The sequence below is a fragment of the Ambystoma mexicanum genome, chromosome 5q (genome assembly GCF_040938575.1).
Source record: "Ambystoma mexicanum isolate Mex_15411 chromosome 5q, UKY_AmexF1_1, whole genome shotgun sequence".
Lineage (NCBI taxonomy): Eukaryota > Metazoa > Chordata > Amphibia > Caudata > Ambystomatidae > Ambystoma > Ambystoma mexicanum.
The window spans coordinates 448,082,340-448,096,452 of record NC_090933.1 but is presented as its reverse complement, the minus strand read 5'-3'; positions in this window follow the sequence as shown (position 1 = coordinate 448,096,452).

Below are 14,113 nucleotides of genomic sequence, written 5' to 3'. Positions count from 1 at the left end.
AGTGAACTTGGGATGATGAATACCCTCCGTCACATCAAAACCCACCCCTTGATACATGTCCTACTTTTGTCGTAGTTCTCTTTTCATTCTTCTGTACATATTGTCAGGGATGGCTGCTTTAGTAGTACTATTGGAAATAACATTATATCATTTCATAGTGGTAACCAATCCCCTACTTGCTGCTTCTCCAACTGACATATCATACCTATTAGATTTATCAAATGAATTTCCATTATTATTGTTAGTGTTCACATTACTGCTAATATATGTAAATCCACTCGTATTATTAACATTTATATTTATCGTTCCATTTGGATAACATACAATCCTATTCTCCCCCTTTATAAAACCTCCCCCTATAATACCCTCCCCCAATACACTCCCAACAGTACTAGCAATATCACACAAAGGCCTCCAGCAATAGCTAATCCACAAAAATAAATATAGGTCCACATTCTCTCATTAATGCATCTGCGTCTAGGGTCCCTCCTTAACAAATTATTTACATTAGTCACATCCACCTTTTTCTTTCCTCAAATAGAAGCACAGAAACACAAGACAATGAAAAGGGAGAAATGTACAATACATACTTTGTACACAAAAGAAGAAGGAACAAGAGAAAGAGGGAAAGGGAAAAGGAAAGGGAAAGAGAAAGAGAGAGAAAAGAGAGAAAGAGAGCAAGAAAAGAGAGAAAGACAGAGAGAGAGAGAGAGAGAGAGAAGAGAAGTAAGAAAGCACTCCCAGAAAAGGAAGGATACAGAGCTAGAAGTTAAGCTTAGTCCTGCCACTGGAGTGTGCTTCTGCACACGTAACGCCCCTGGACAGGATAGTGAGGTAGTTGGGGTACAAGTACTGCTACCCCCATTTTAAGATAACTGATGCACCAGTGTGTACTCTGGAGGTGCCCCACAAACATCAGAGAGGTGGACCCAATAGCGCAATTCCTTGACACAAAACCCCACCTCGCAGGGCCCTTGGAACCGAGGGTTATTCCATCTGCGTACGGAATTGTGGACCTAAATGAAATCCCCAGGCAGCAGTGATCGTGTGGTCCTATGCTTGGGATCTGTCACCTGTCATGATCACAGCCAGAGTCCACGGTCTTTATTCAAGTGTTCATGCCAGGCAGGATACATTGCATAGATCAGTTGATCTTATGTGGGTGTTAGCTTGGCAAATATGGCATTTACACCGCTCACAGCATTGAAATACCATAGACTTACATAGATTATCAAAGCGGCTCAATACTCATAAAATGGCCGCCTAGAGGGTCATGAATAAAATGCAGCATCGAGCCAGTCATTTGTCATTGAGAGCTACTTAAGCTCTGCCCTTGTTGGAACGCGTGCATCGCGTTTAACCCGCTGACAGCACCTTCAAAAGGTTTTTCTCCTAATTCCGACGACCTGCAGAAAACAAAGGTATTTCTCCACCCTTGTTTTGAACTATAATGTATCCCTCCCAGCACCTTGCAATACAAACCACACAATTGTTGCTCCAACGATATGCCCTGTCTGTCCTCTTTGAACATTTCAGGACTTGTTACTTTGGGGTTGGTGGTCAAAGGACAACTGCTGCTGTGGAATTCAGGGATCTTAAGGTTTAGTCACTTATATGGGCTACAACTCGTGGTCACCTGGGAATGGGCCAGGTCATGCTTCGGCCACTGTGAAATAACATGCACACCAGGCGTCCGTCTCTGATTGCGGCCTTGTTGGGCACATTCCTCCAGTGTAAAATACACATCTTTGCAACACGGTTAAAAGAATTAATAGACGTTGTGGTGGTTGGGGGTGTGAGCTGTTTTCATGGGAGCTCGGGCCAGGCTGGGTATTTTTGTGCACACATACTAGTCAATTAATATTGAAACGTGAAGGGAATTTTAGCATTCAAGGGCATGACACCCGGGAACAATTTCCATTATTGGCACAGGAATGCTTGAAGTTGGGTGATTACATTGCACTATTGCACTTTCACTTAAGAATTCATGCTATTGATTGTTACCATGTATGGTCAAATTGAATGTCCTGTGTTTTTTGTTTTGTTCTATCTGCCTCCGGATACTTCTCCATATGTGGAGCAATCTTGGGTATGTAAACTGTGATTTACTTCATACTTTTTGATGAAACCAACCCATTTTATATGCCTTTTCATTTTATGACTCTGATTCACAATGCATTATGTTTTTCATTGTCTTTATTTTTTATTTGTCAACATGTAGTTGTATGGCACATTCTAAATTAAACTTATGCTTTTGTTAATAATATGTACGGTGTGTCAGCCTTGAAGACGACTTCGGTCGAAACACGTGTCGGCTGACCTTGAGACCAATTAAATATAACTTTTCTTGCAGTTGTTGCAGTTATTTCACAGTTTCACTATATGTAACAAAGCAAATTCAATAGGCAGAGCACGACACGCCATTTCTAAAAACAAATCACTATTAGAACAATGAATAGATGTTGTGTTGGTTGGGGGTGTGAGCTGTCTTCGGGGGAGCTCGGGCCTGGCTGGGGATTTCTGTGGTCTTGCGAATTTGGGCTTAGTGCAAGCAATGCCGTATTTACAGGCCTTCCCTTCTACCTATGATTGCTAATATCTACACAAAATAGCAATGCTGATCGCGCCTTGGGCTATATTATGTAGTTACACTATATTTAGTTATATAAAAATGGGGTCCTGTTAGACGGGAAGGTGTCCCTCTCACTATCCACCCTGCCCCCTGGCCCATCATAGTGCCTCAAATGCATCTCGCTTCACTTTAAAGCACAAAGGGGGGTGGGACGGGGCTGTCCCCTTCCCAACATTCCCCCTTTCGTTACTTCTACAGTAACAAACTCTGAAATGCTTCCGCGCTCCCCCATATCTGCCTCCACATATGGCTGAGTCCCCTATATTGGCACCCAGGCCATACACACTGATCACTAACTCTACCCCCTACGCATGTACTCTCAGGTGAGCAAGTCATATAAATACATGCGCCCTCCCCTGCCAGGTCCACCCAAACCTCTGTGAAATTTTCTGGGTCAGGCGGTGGGGAAATAATGGTGTGGTATAGAGGATGAACTTCATCTCTTTGTCGGAATAAGTAACATTTCATACTTCGGGCCATCCTGTAAAATATCAGTTTGTACTTCAATATTTTTTTTTTTTCGCGAGGTGCTTTTTGAACCCTAATTGATACCATCATTCTTGCGCTATCAGGTGGCACAGTGGTACATCATCGAAGGAAACAGCTGACAAGTGCAGAAAATGACCAGGATGAACACAGTGATGGCCATTAACATCTTCACAACGGCTTCAAGCCATGACGGTCCCAGTTTAATGCAATAGTCAGCCAATCACTGTCCTGTATTCCTCCCTATTACTTCATGCGAACACTCAGGTCATGGACAGCTTCAATTATGTGGGATAACTTCGTTCTCCGCATCCTCTGGATGCACGAATGTACAACAGGAATCGCCAATTTTTTTGCACACCGCTCCTTCCATTGCTATTAACATGTCCAGCACGTAATGATTTTGCATTGTCATAAGTCTCAATGCCCGCAACTCAACCTTCATCACATTGAACCCATTCTCTATGTCATTTGCGACGTGGACCAATTCCCATCTCACAATTTGCAACCATTTGGCATTTGCTGCTGTCTGCCTCCCGGCAAGAGTAAAGATGCAAAAAAGGATTCTGCTGAGCTCAAAAGCCTGTATTCTTCTGGTATTTCAGCAAGCAATGTGGAAGTCTTTGGATATGTAATTCGATCTTTTCATCCTCTGCGGTTGTTGCAACTGTCCTTTTCCTGGGGCTCCAAGATTGTTCCACATATGGAGAAGTACCGGAGGCAGATAGAACAAAACAAAAAACACAGGGCCTTCAATTTGACTTGTTGGTCCCTCTGCAGGCAATGCTCCCCCTGCAGGGGTTCTTCTGGGATTACAAATAGCGCTGAGTATAATGTGGCCAGTAGGCCTGCCGGCCGCACACCCAGTAGTAATCCATCAGCACTGCTGTTCGTTTTTTCATGTCAGTGATCAAGAGGGTTACATTTGAGCCAACGAAGACTGTACCTTTGCTGCTGAAACAGAGTCTATATTCTTCGTCGTTGTGCACTCACACCAGCTTTTCCATTGTTGCAATATACGTCTGCTTTGTGATATGCTCTGTCCATATTTGTTTACAGAAAGTGTACTCTCGTGCTTTCCTTTCCTTGCTGTATGTTTCCTGTCCCTCTGCCAAGCAAAGTAGTGTGATGTCCCACCAGTTATTATTGACATGTTATCGCCCTTACACCATCAGATAGGGTAGCTCCACACACTTGATGTTTTTTGGATCATCATTACAAAATCTGGACCCACCATGTGTAGTTGTACACTATGTGCCGGGAACGTTCCTATTATTCTGCATAGTGCAAGACGAACTAGGCATTGATCCTCTATAATTGGGACTGCTTGTGGTAGTAATACCTTGTGAGTCCCTGACACGTGTGGAATGAGTGAACACACATAACAGCTCCCATTCACAGCGTTTCTCCCCACACCGCTCATATGAGAGTCCCATGAGTTAGTGAACTTGGGATGATGAATATCCTCCGTCACATCAAAACCCACCCCTTGATACATGTCATACTTTTGTCTTAGTTCTCTTTTCATTCTTCTTTACATATTGTCAGGGATGGCTGCTTTAGTAGTACTATTGGAAATAACATTATATCATTTCATAGTGGTAACCAATCCCCTACTTGCTGTTTCCCCAACTGACATATCATACCTATTAGATTTATCAAATGAATTTCCATTATTATTGTTAGTGTTCATATTAGTGCTAATATATGTAAATCTACTCATATTATCAACATTTATATTTATCATTCCATTTGGATAATATACAATCCTATTTCCCCATTCTCCCCCTTTATAAAAACTCCCCCTATAACACCCTCCCCCAATACACTGACAACAGTACTAGCAATATCACACAAAGGCCTCCAGCAATAGCTGATCCACAAAAATAAATACAGGTCCACATTCTCTCATTAGTGCATCTGCGTCTCGGGTCCCTACTTAACAAATTATTTACATTAGTCACGTCCTTCTTCTTATTTCCTCAAATAGAAGCACAGAAACACAAGACAATGAAAAGGGAGAAACGTACAAGACATACTTTGTACACAAAAGAAGAAGGAACAAGAGAAAGAGGGAAAGGGAAAAGGAAAGGGAAAGAGAAAGAGAGAGAAAAGAGAGAAAGAGAGAGAAAAGAGAGAAAGGCAGAGAGAGAGAAGAGAAGTAAGAAAGCACTCCCAAAAAAGGAAGGATACAGAGCTAGCAGTTAAGCTTAGGCCTGCCACTGGAGTGTGGTTCTGCACATGTAAAGCCCCTGGACAGGACAGTGAGGTAGTCGGGGTACAAGTACTGCTACCCCCATTTTAAGATAACTGATGCACCAGTGTGTACTCTGGAGGTGCCCCACAAACATCAGAGAGGTGGACCCAATAGCACAATTCCTTGACACAACGAGGGCAGTACAAAACACCACCTCGCAGGGCCCTTGGAACCAAGGGTTATTCCATCTGCGTACGGAATTGTGGACATAAAAGAAATCCCCAGGCAGCAGTGATCGTGTGGTCCTATGCTTGGGATCTGTCACCTGTCATGATCACAGCCAGAGTCCATGGTCTTAATTCAAGTGTTCATGCCAGGCAGGATACATTGCATAGATCAGTTGATCTAATGTGGGTGTTAGCTTGGCAAATATGGCATTTACACCGCTCACAGCATTGAAATAGCATAGACTGACATAGATTATCAAAGCGGCTCCATACTCATAAAATGGCCACCTAGAGGGTCATGAATAAACTGCAGCATCGAGCCAGTCATTTGTCATTGAGAGCTACTTAAGCTCTGCCCCGTTGGAACACGTGCATCGCGTTTAACCCGCTGACAGCACCTTCCAAAGCTTTTTCTCTGAATTCCGACGACCTGCAGAAAACAAAGGTATTTCTCCACCCTTGTTTTGAACTATAATGTATCCCTCCCAGCACCTTGCAATACAAACCACATGATTGTTGCTCCAACGATATGCCCTGTCCGTCCGCTTTGAACATTTCAGGACTTGTTACTTTGGGGTTGGTGGTCAAAGGACACCTGCTGCTGTGGAATTCAGGGATCTTAAGGTTTAGTCACTTATATGGGCTACAACTCGTGGTCGCCTGCGAATGGACCGGGTCATGCTTTGGCCACTGTGAGATAACATGCACACCAGTTGTCTGTCTTTGATTGCGGCCTTGTAGGTCACATTCCTCTAGTGTAAAATACACATATTTGCAACACTGTTAGAACAATTAATAGACGTTGTGGTGGTTGGGGGTGTGAGCTGCTCTCATGGGAGCTCGGGCCAGGCTGGGTATTTTTGTGCACACACACTAGTCAATTAATATTGAAAGGTGAAGGGAATTTTAGCATTCAAGGGCATGACACCCGGGAACAATTTCCATTATTGGCACAAGAATGCTCAGTGGCCATGTCTTGAAGTTGGGCAATTACATTGCACTATTGCACTTTCACTTAAGAATTCATGCTATTGATTGTTACCATTTATGGTCAAATTGAAGGCCTTGTGTTTTTTGTTTTGTTCTATCTGCCTCCGGATACTTCTCCATATGTGGAACAATCTTGCGTATGTAAACTATGATTTACTTCGTACTTTTTGATGAAACCAACTCATTTTATATGCCTTTTAATTTTATGACTGTGATTCACAATGCATTATGTTTTTCATTGTCATTATTTTTTATTTGTCAACATGTAGTTGTATGGCACATACCAAATTAAACCTATGCTTTTGTTAATAATATGTACGGTTTGTCAGCTTTGAAGACGACTTCGGTCGAAACACGTGTCAGCTGACCTTGAGACCAATTAAATATAACTTTTCTTGCAGTTGTTGCAGTTGTTTCACTCTTTCACTATATGTAACAAAGCAAATTCAATAGGCAGAGCACGACATGTCATTTATGAAAACAAATCACTGTTAGAACAATGAATAGATGTTGTGTCGGTTGGGGGTGTGAGCTGTCCTCGGGGGAGCTCGGGCCTGACTGGGGATTTCTATGGTCTTGCGGATTTGGGCTTAGTGCAAGCAATGCCATATTTACAGGCCTTCCCTTCTACCTATGATTACTAATATCTACGCAAAATAGCAATGCTGCTCGCGTCTTGGGCTATATTATGTAGTGGCACTATATTTGGTTATATAAAAATGGGGTCCTGTTAGGCGGGAAGGTGTCCCTCTCACTATCCTCCCCTCCCCCCTGGCCCATCATAGTGCCTCGAATGCATCTCGCTTCACTTTAAAGCACATAAGGGGGTGGGACGGGGCTGTTCCCTTCCCAACATTCCCCCTTTCGTTACTTCTACAGTAACGAACTCTGGAATGCTTCTGCGCTCCCGCTCCTATATAGCTGCCTCCATATATGGCCGAGTCCCTATATTGGCACCCAGGCCATACACATTGATCACTAACTCTACCCCTACGCAAGTACTCTTCAGGTGAGCAAGTCATATAAATATATGCCCCCTCCCATGCCAGGTCCACCCAAACCTCTGTGAAATTTTCTGGGTCAGGCGGTGGGGAAATAATGGTGTGGTATAGAGGATGTACTTCATCTCCATACTGAATAAGGAACATTTCATACTTCGGGCTATCCTGTAAAATATCAGTTTGTACTTCAATATTCTTTTTTACGCGAGGTACTTTTGAACCCCAATTGATACCATCATTCTTGCGCTATCAGGTGGCACAGTGGTACATCATCAAAGGAAACAGCTGACAAGTCCAGAAAATGACCAGGATGAACACAGTGATGGGCATTAACATCTTCACAACCGCTTCAAGCCATGACAGCCCCAGTTTAATGCAATAGTCAGCCAATCACTGTCCTGTATTCCTCCCTCCTACTTCATGCGAACACTCCGGTCATGGACATCTGCAATGATGTGGGATAACGATGCGTTCTCCGCACCCTCTGGAGGCACGAATGTACAACAGGAATCGCCATTTTTTTTGCACACCGCTCCTTGTATTACTATTAACATGTCCAGCACGTAATGATTTTGTATTGTCATAAGTCTCAATGCCCGCAATTCAACCTTGATCACGTTGAAACCATTCTCTATGTCATTTGCAACGTGAACCAATTCCCATCTCATAATTTGCAACCATTTGGCATTTGCTGCGGCCTGCACTCCTGGCAAGAGTAAAGGTGCAAAAAAGGATTCTGCTGAGCTGAAAATCCTGTATTCTTCTGGTATTTCAGCAAGCAATATGGAAGTCTTTGTATATGTAATTCGACCTTTTCATCCTCTGCGGTTGTTGCAACTGTCCTTTTCCTGGCCGGATATGGGGCTTCATTTTCGATTGTGGGGAGACTTGTTGGTCCCTCTGCAGGGAATGCTCCCCCTTCAGGTGTTCTTCTGGGATTACTAATAGTGCTGAGTGCAATGTGGCCAGTAAGCATGCCGGCCACACACCCAGTAGTAATCCATCAGCACTGCTGTTCCTTTCTTCATGTCAGTGATCAAGAGGGTTTTATTGCAATGTACATTTGAGCCAACGAAGACTGTACCTTTGCTGCTGAAACAGAGTCTATATTCTACGTCGTTGTGCACTCGCACCAGCTTTTCCATTGTTGCAATATACGTCAGCTTTGTGATATGCTCTGTCCAGATTTGTTCACAGAAAGTGTCCTCTCGTGCTTTCCTTTCCTTGCTGTATGTTTCCTGTCCCTCTGCCAAGGAAGGTAGTGTGATGTCCTGCCAGTTATTATTGACATGTTATCGCCCTTTCACCATCAGATAGGGTAGCTCCACACACATGATGTTTTTTGGGTCATCATTGCACTTTACAAAATCTGGACTCACCATGTGTAGTTGCACACTATGTGCCTGGAACATTCCTATTATTCTGCATAGTGCAAGAAAGATAAACTAGGCATTGATCCTCTATAATTGGGACTGCTTGCAGTAGTAAGACCTTGTGAGTCCCAGACATATGTGGAATGAGTGAACACACATAACAGCTCCCATTCACAGCGTTTCTCCCCACACCGCTCATGAGAGTACCATGAGTTAGTGAACTCGGGATGATGAATATCCTCTGCCACATCAAAACCCACCCCTTGATACATGTCATACTTTTGTCTTAGTTCTCTTTTCATTCTTCTTTACATATTGTCAGGGACGGCTGCTTTAGTAGTACTATTGGAAATAACATTATATCATTTCATAGCGGTAACCAATCCCCTACTTGCTGCTTCCCCAACTGACATATCATACCTATTAGATTTATCAAATTAATTTCCATTATTATTGTTAGTGTTCACATTAGAGCTAATATATGTAAATCCACTTGTATTATCAACTTTTATTTTTATCGTTCCATTTGGATAATATACAATCCTATTTCCCCATTCTCCCCCTCTATAAGACCTCCCCCTATAATACCATCCCCCAATACACACACAACAGTCCTAGCAATATCACACAAAGGCCTCCAGCAATATCTGATCCACAAAATTAAATATAGGTCCACATTCTCTGATTAGTGCATCTGTGTCTCGGGTCCCTACATAGCAAATTATTTACATTAGTCACGTCCATCTTCTTCTTCCCTGAAATAGTAGCACAGAAACACAAGACAATGAAAAAGGAGAAACGTACAAGACATACTTTGTACACAAAAGAAGAAGGAACAAGAGAAAGAGGGAAAGGGAAAAGGAAAGGGAAAGAGAAAGAGAGAGAAAAGAGAGAAAGAGAGAGAGAAAAGAGAGAAATACAGAGAGAGAGAAAAGAGAAGTAAGAAAGCACTCCCAAAAAAAGGAAGGATGCAGTGCTAGCAGTTAAGCTTAGGCCTGCCACTGGAGCGTGCTTCTGCACACGTAAAGCCCCTGGACAGGACGGTGAGGTAGTCGGGCTACAAGTATCGCTACCCCCATTTTAAGATAACTGATGCACCAGTGTGTACTCTGGAGGTGCCCCAAAACATCAGAGAGGTGGACCCAATAGCGCAATTCCTTGACACAACGAGGGCAGTACAAAGCACCACCTCGCTCGGCCCTTGGAACCGAGGGTTATTCCATCTGCGTACGGAATTGTGGACATATATGAAATCCACAGGCAACAGTGATCGTGTGGTCCTATGCTTAGGATCTGTCACCTGTCATGATCACAGCCAGAGGCCATGGTCTTAATTCAAGTGTTCATGCCAGGCAGGATACATTGCATAGATCAGTTGATCTAATGTGGGTGTTAGCTTGGCAAATATGGCATTTACACCGCTCACAGCATTGAAATACCATAGACTCACATAGATTATCAAAGCGGCTCAATACTCATAAAATGGTCGCCTAGAGGGTCATGAATAAACTGCAGCATCGAGCCAGTCATTTCTCATTGAGAGCTACTTAAGCTCTGCCCTTGTTGGAAGGCGTGCATCGCGTTTAACCCGCTGACAGCACCTTCCAAAGGTTTTTCTCTGAATTCCGACGATCTGCAGAAAACAAAGGTATTTGGTTAAGATGAACATTACAGAGTTTTAAGTGAAGATAATTTCTATGCGCATACTTACCTGAAGCTCCACAGAGTTTTTCCTCTCAGAAGTTAACCGCACTTAGCAGCAGAAAGTTGCAGCATTTTCACATATGACAAACCTACGCTGTTCAATGTATTCTCTCCCTGAGTATGCACGCAACCATTCCGCTACTAAAGATCCTTCCCGGATAACGAAATCCCGTTCTTAGACAGGCGCTTCAGCAGCATCACTCGCGCCTTCTTCCCATAAGAAGTAAGGTGCCCATACTTTTCTCCTTACGCCTTGAACTTTCAGCAAGCTCTTCTTCCTCCAAGAATCTGTAAAGAGAAAAGAAGAATTAAATAGTTTGAATGAGCGATCTCTCCAACATAGAAAACATTTAAATCAGAAAGACAACAGTTATCTTCATTGGTTTGTTTCTGTCAAAAGACTCAATGCTTTAAAGGCAATGCCTTCAAGGTTTTCCAGGGTTCTACAGCACTCCAATCTTCAGAACCACAATTTCTGCGCGCCTCTGTTAAACAGCAGGAGGGAGGGCTCCATAAATATAAAACACAGTTGAGGATGGTGTGTGGTCCCAGATACAGAAGGGAGATCATTTCTGGGTGAAGTTAGTCAAAAACTCTCATTAGTTATCAACACATTTTACACTTACACTACCTCTATTCTATTCATTTATATTTCTTAAGAGGGAAAGGAATCTAAAGGCTTCAGTGTAGAAGGTCAACAGGTCCAAGATCATTAAGCTGCCGAGGAGTCCAGCTAAACGTTACATCACCGTAGAAGTCTCAGCATCCGGGGTCACAATCCTGGGAGGTGCAATCGGTCAGGAGACATATTTAATGACCCTAGTTAGTGTAGTCACATACTCTTTGAACTCCTCACCTAGCACCAATGCAGCCCTATGTGCATCTAAAGCCCTTCTTACAGGAGATATGGGAGTATGCATACACCGGCCAGTGACCACTTCATGAGGTGACAAATGCAGGTCTTTGCTTGGCTGCGTGCGTAAACTGAAGAGGGGCAGGGGCAAACAGTGCACCCAGTTTTTCTTCAATGTGGTACACAGTTTGGATAACTTACTTTTAAGGAGCCCATTTATTCTCGCCACAATGCTATTGGCCTGTGGATGATAAATCGAACACATCCAATGCTTGATGCCAAGTAGTGCTGTAACGTGTTGAAATAACGCATTGAAGAAATGTGTGCCATTGTCTGACCTTAAAACCTCACACACACCCTATTGCGGGAAGACTTCCTGCACTAAAAACCTTGCAGCGCACTTGGCACCTGGGTGTGCACACGGCCCTGCTTCCACCCACCTTCATAAGGGACAGACCACCACAATGAGGTACCTAGATCCATTACAATGCTCACCCATATCAGCGTAATCTATGTGTATTTCACGGAACCACCCGGTGGGGTGGGGCAAGGTGCCCCGTAAGGTCCGTAATGTCATCCCTATACTGAAACCTTAACACGTGGTGCAATGTATCACCATTTCTGTAATGCTTTCCTGGATGTTTGGTATAAACCTGTTCTCCTGTATATCTGCTGCTATGGGCTGCTTCGAGCTATGAGATGGTAAATGCAACCGTTTGAAGGCTACAGCTAGCAGTTCCTTGGGCATTACTGTCTTCCCAGAGCTCTCTTGCCTTCATAACAGATCCGTCGGAGATTGCTTACATCCTCTGTGTAACCATGAGTCTTTCTCCCTTTCAGGTGCCCTTCCTTGTAGTTCAATAATCTGGGCGATAGCTAAAGCTGTGTAAGGTACTGGATGTTTGCTGGCGGGTGGGGCAGTCACAACGTACTCAGCAGATATTTCATTTGGCAGGTATGCCACCATTTTGGCTGCCGCATCGGCAGCTGCGTTCCCCATTGAAATTTTGTTTGTCCCATTAGTGTGAACAGCGCACTTAATGATGGTCACAACAGATAGCTGCGATAACACCTCTATCAGCATTTGTAACAGTGCCACATGCTGCACCCCCTCCTCTTCCGCTGGGGTAGACCAGCGTGTAGCGCTGTTGTAACATACGCCGATTTAGAATATATTGTGACATGGTACACTTGAGACGCTCTCAATGCTTCGAGGAGCGCCACAAGTTCTGCCGCCTGTTCAGAATAATGGGCAGGCAACCTTTTCATGACCACCGTCTTGTACTCTCCTTCCTCAAGTCGTACCACCACTGCCCCTGTCTACCCACCCTCTTGATCAATCAAACATTATCTCACCCTCTGTCAATGCACAGTCCCTTGCTTTGGGAGTGTCATCCTCCTCTCCCGCGTATGTAGCACAGTCGTGCACCGCCAAATCCTCTGTAGTAGGCATGTCCATCAAAAAAGGTGTCAGGGTTCACTGTTTTACACCTAACCACATGAATATGGGGTTTAGAAATAATGATCTCATATGCTGAAGACCTTTCCGTAGTCAGGGTAGACTTTGACCTTTCTAGAATGGCAAACAAAGAATGTTCCACATACAACATTACTGAACACCCATTACAATCATATAACTTTTCTCTATTGCAAAGGTAGCTGCTGCTAAAGCTTGTTCGCACACAAACTGCCCTTGCATCACTGCATCCAAAGTACCACTACAGTAGGCCAATGGCTTATGGCCCACAGTGCTTTTCTGAGTCAATACCGCTGATGTCATAAGCTGGCCATCCGAATGTGAAAACAAATACAATTCTGCCTATTATCCTGGGTGGCCAGTAAGGTGGCCGAACTAAGACTTCTTTTAAGTCATCAAACTGTTTGATCATATCTGCAGTCCACTGTAACTTATGGTCCTTTCCGTAAGGGCCTGTAAAAGTGGCCTTGTGTATGCCGCGTAATCTAGAATCCAGGCCCTACAGTTATTATGCAGGCCCAGGAACTTCTGCATTTCTTTAACTGAGGCAGGTTTGGGGGTAGCACGTACTGACGCTGCCCTGTCTGGTAGTATTCCCTTACCATTTGCTGATATGAACTGCCCCAAATAGATTACTTCCTGTTGGCAATACTGTAATTTGGCTTTGTCAATCTTGTACCCCTTACAGGCCAACAACTGTAGGAGTGCAACAGAGTCCCTTCAGAAGTGCTGTTCACTGTCACTTCACACTAGCAGATTGTCCACGTACTGGTTAATCGTACTAGGCACCTGAATATTCCCAAGATCGGCATGCCGTATTCTGTTAAATATGCTCAGGCTATTGCAATACCCCTGAGGTAATCAAGAACCGCATCTGGCCCTGTGTAAATGCCATGAGGTACCTCGACTCTGAATGGAGTGGAATCAAGAAAAATGCATTTTTCAAATCCACTACAGTAAAATATGTGGCTTCATTGGGGATGCTGCATAAATTGTCGCAGGATTCAGAACGACTGGAAACTCTTTCTGTGCCACGTCATTTAGGGGGTGCAATACCTGAATCATTCACAAATTGTCCAATTTTGATTTTTTGACTGGGTATGTTTCCGTGTTACCTGGGGACGTAGACGGCGCGATAATGCCCTAGTCCAGTAGGGCCTGTATTGTTTTTCT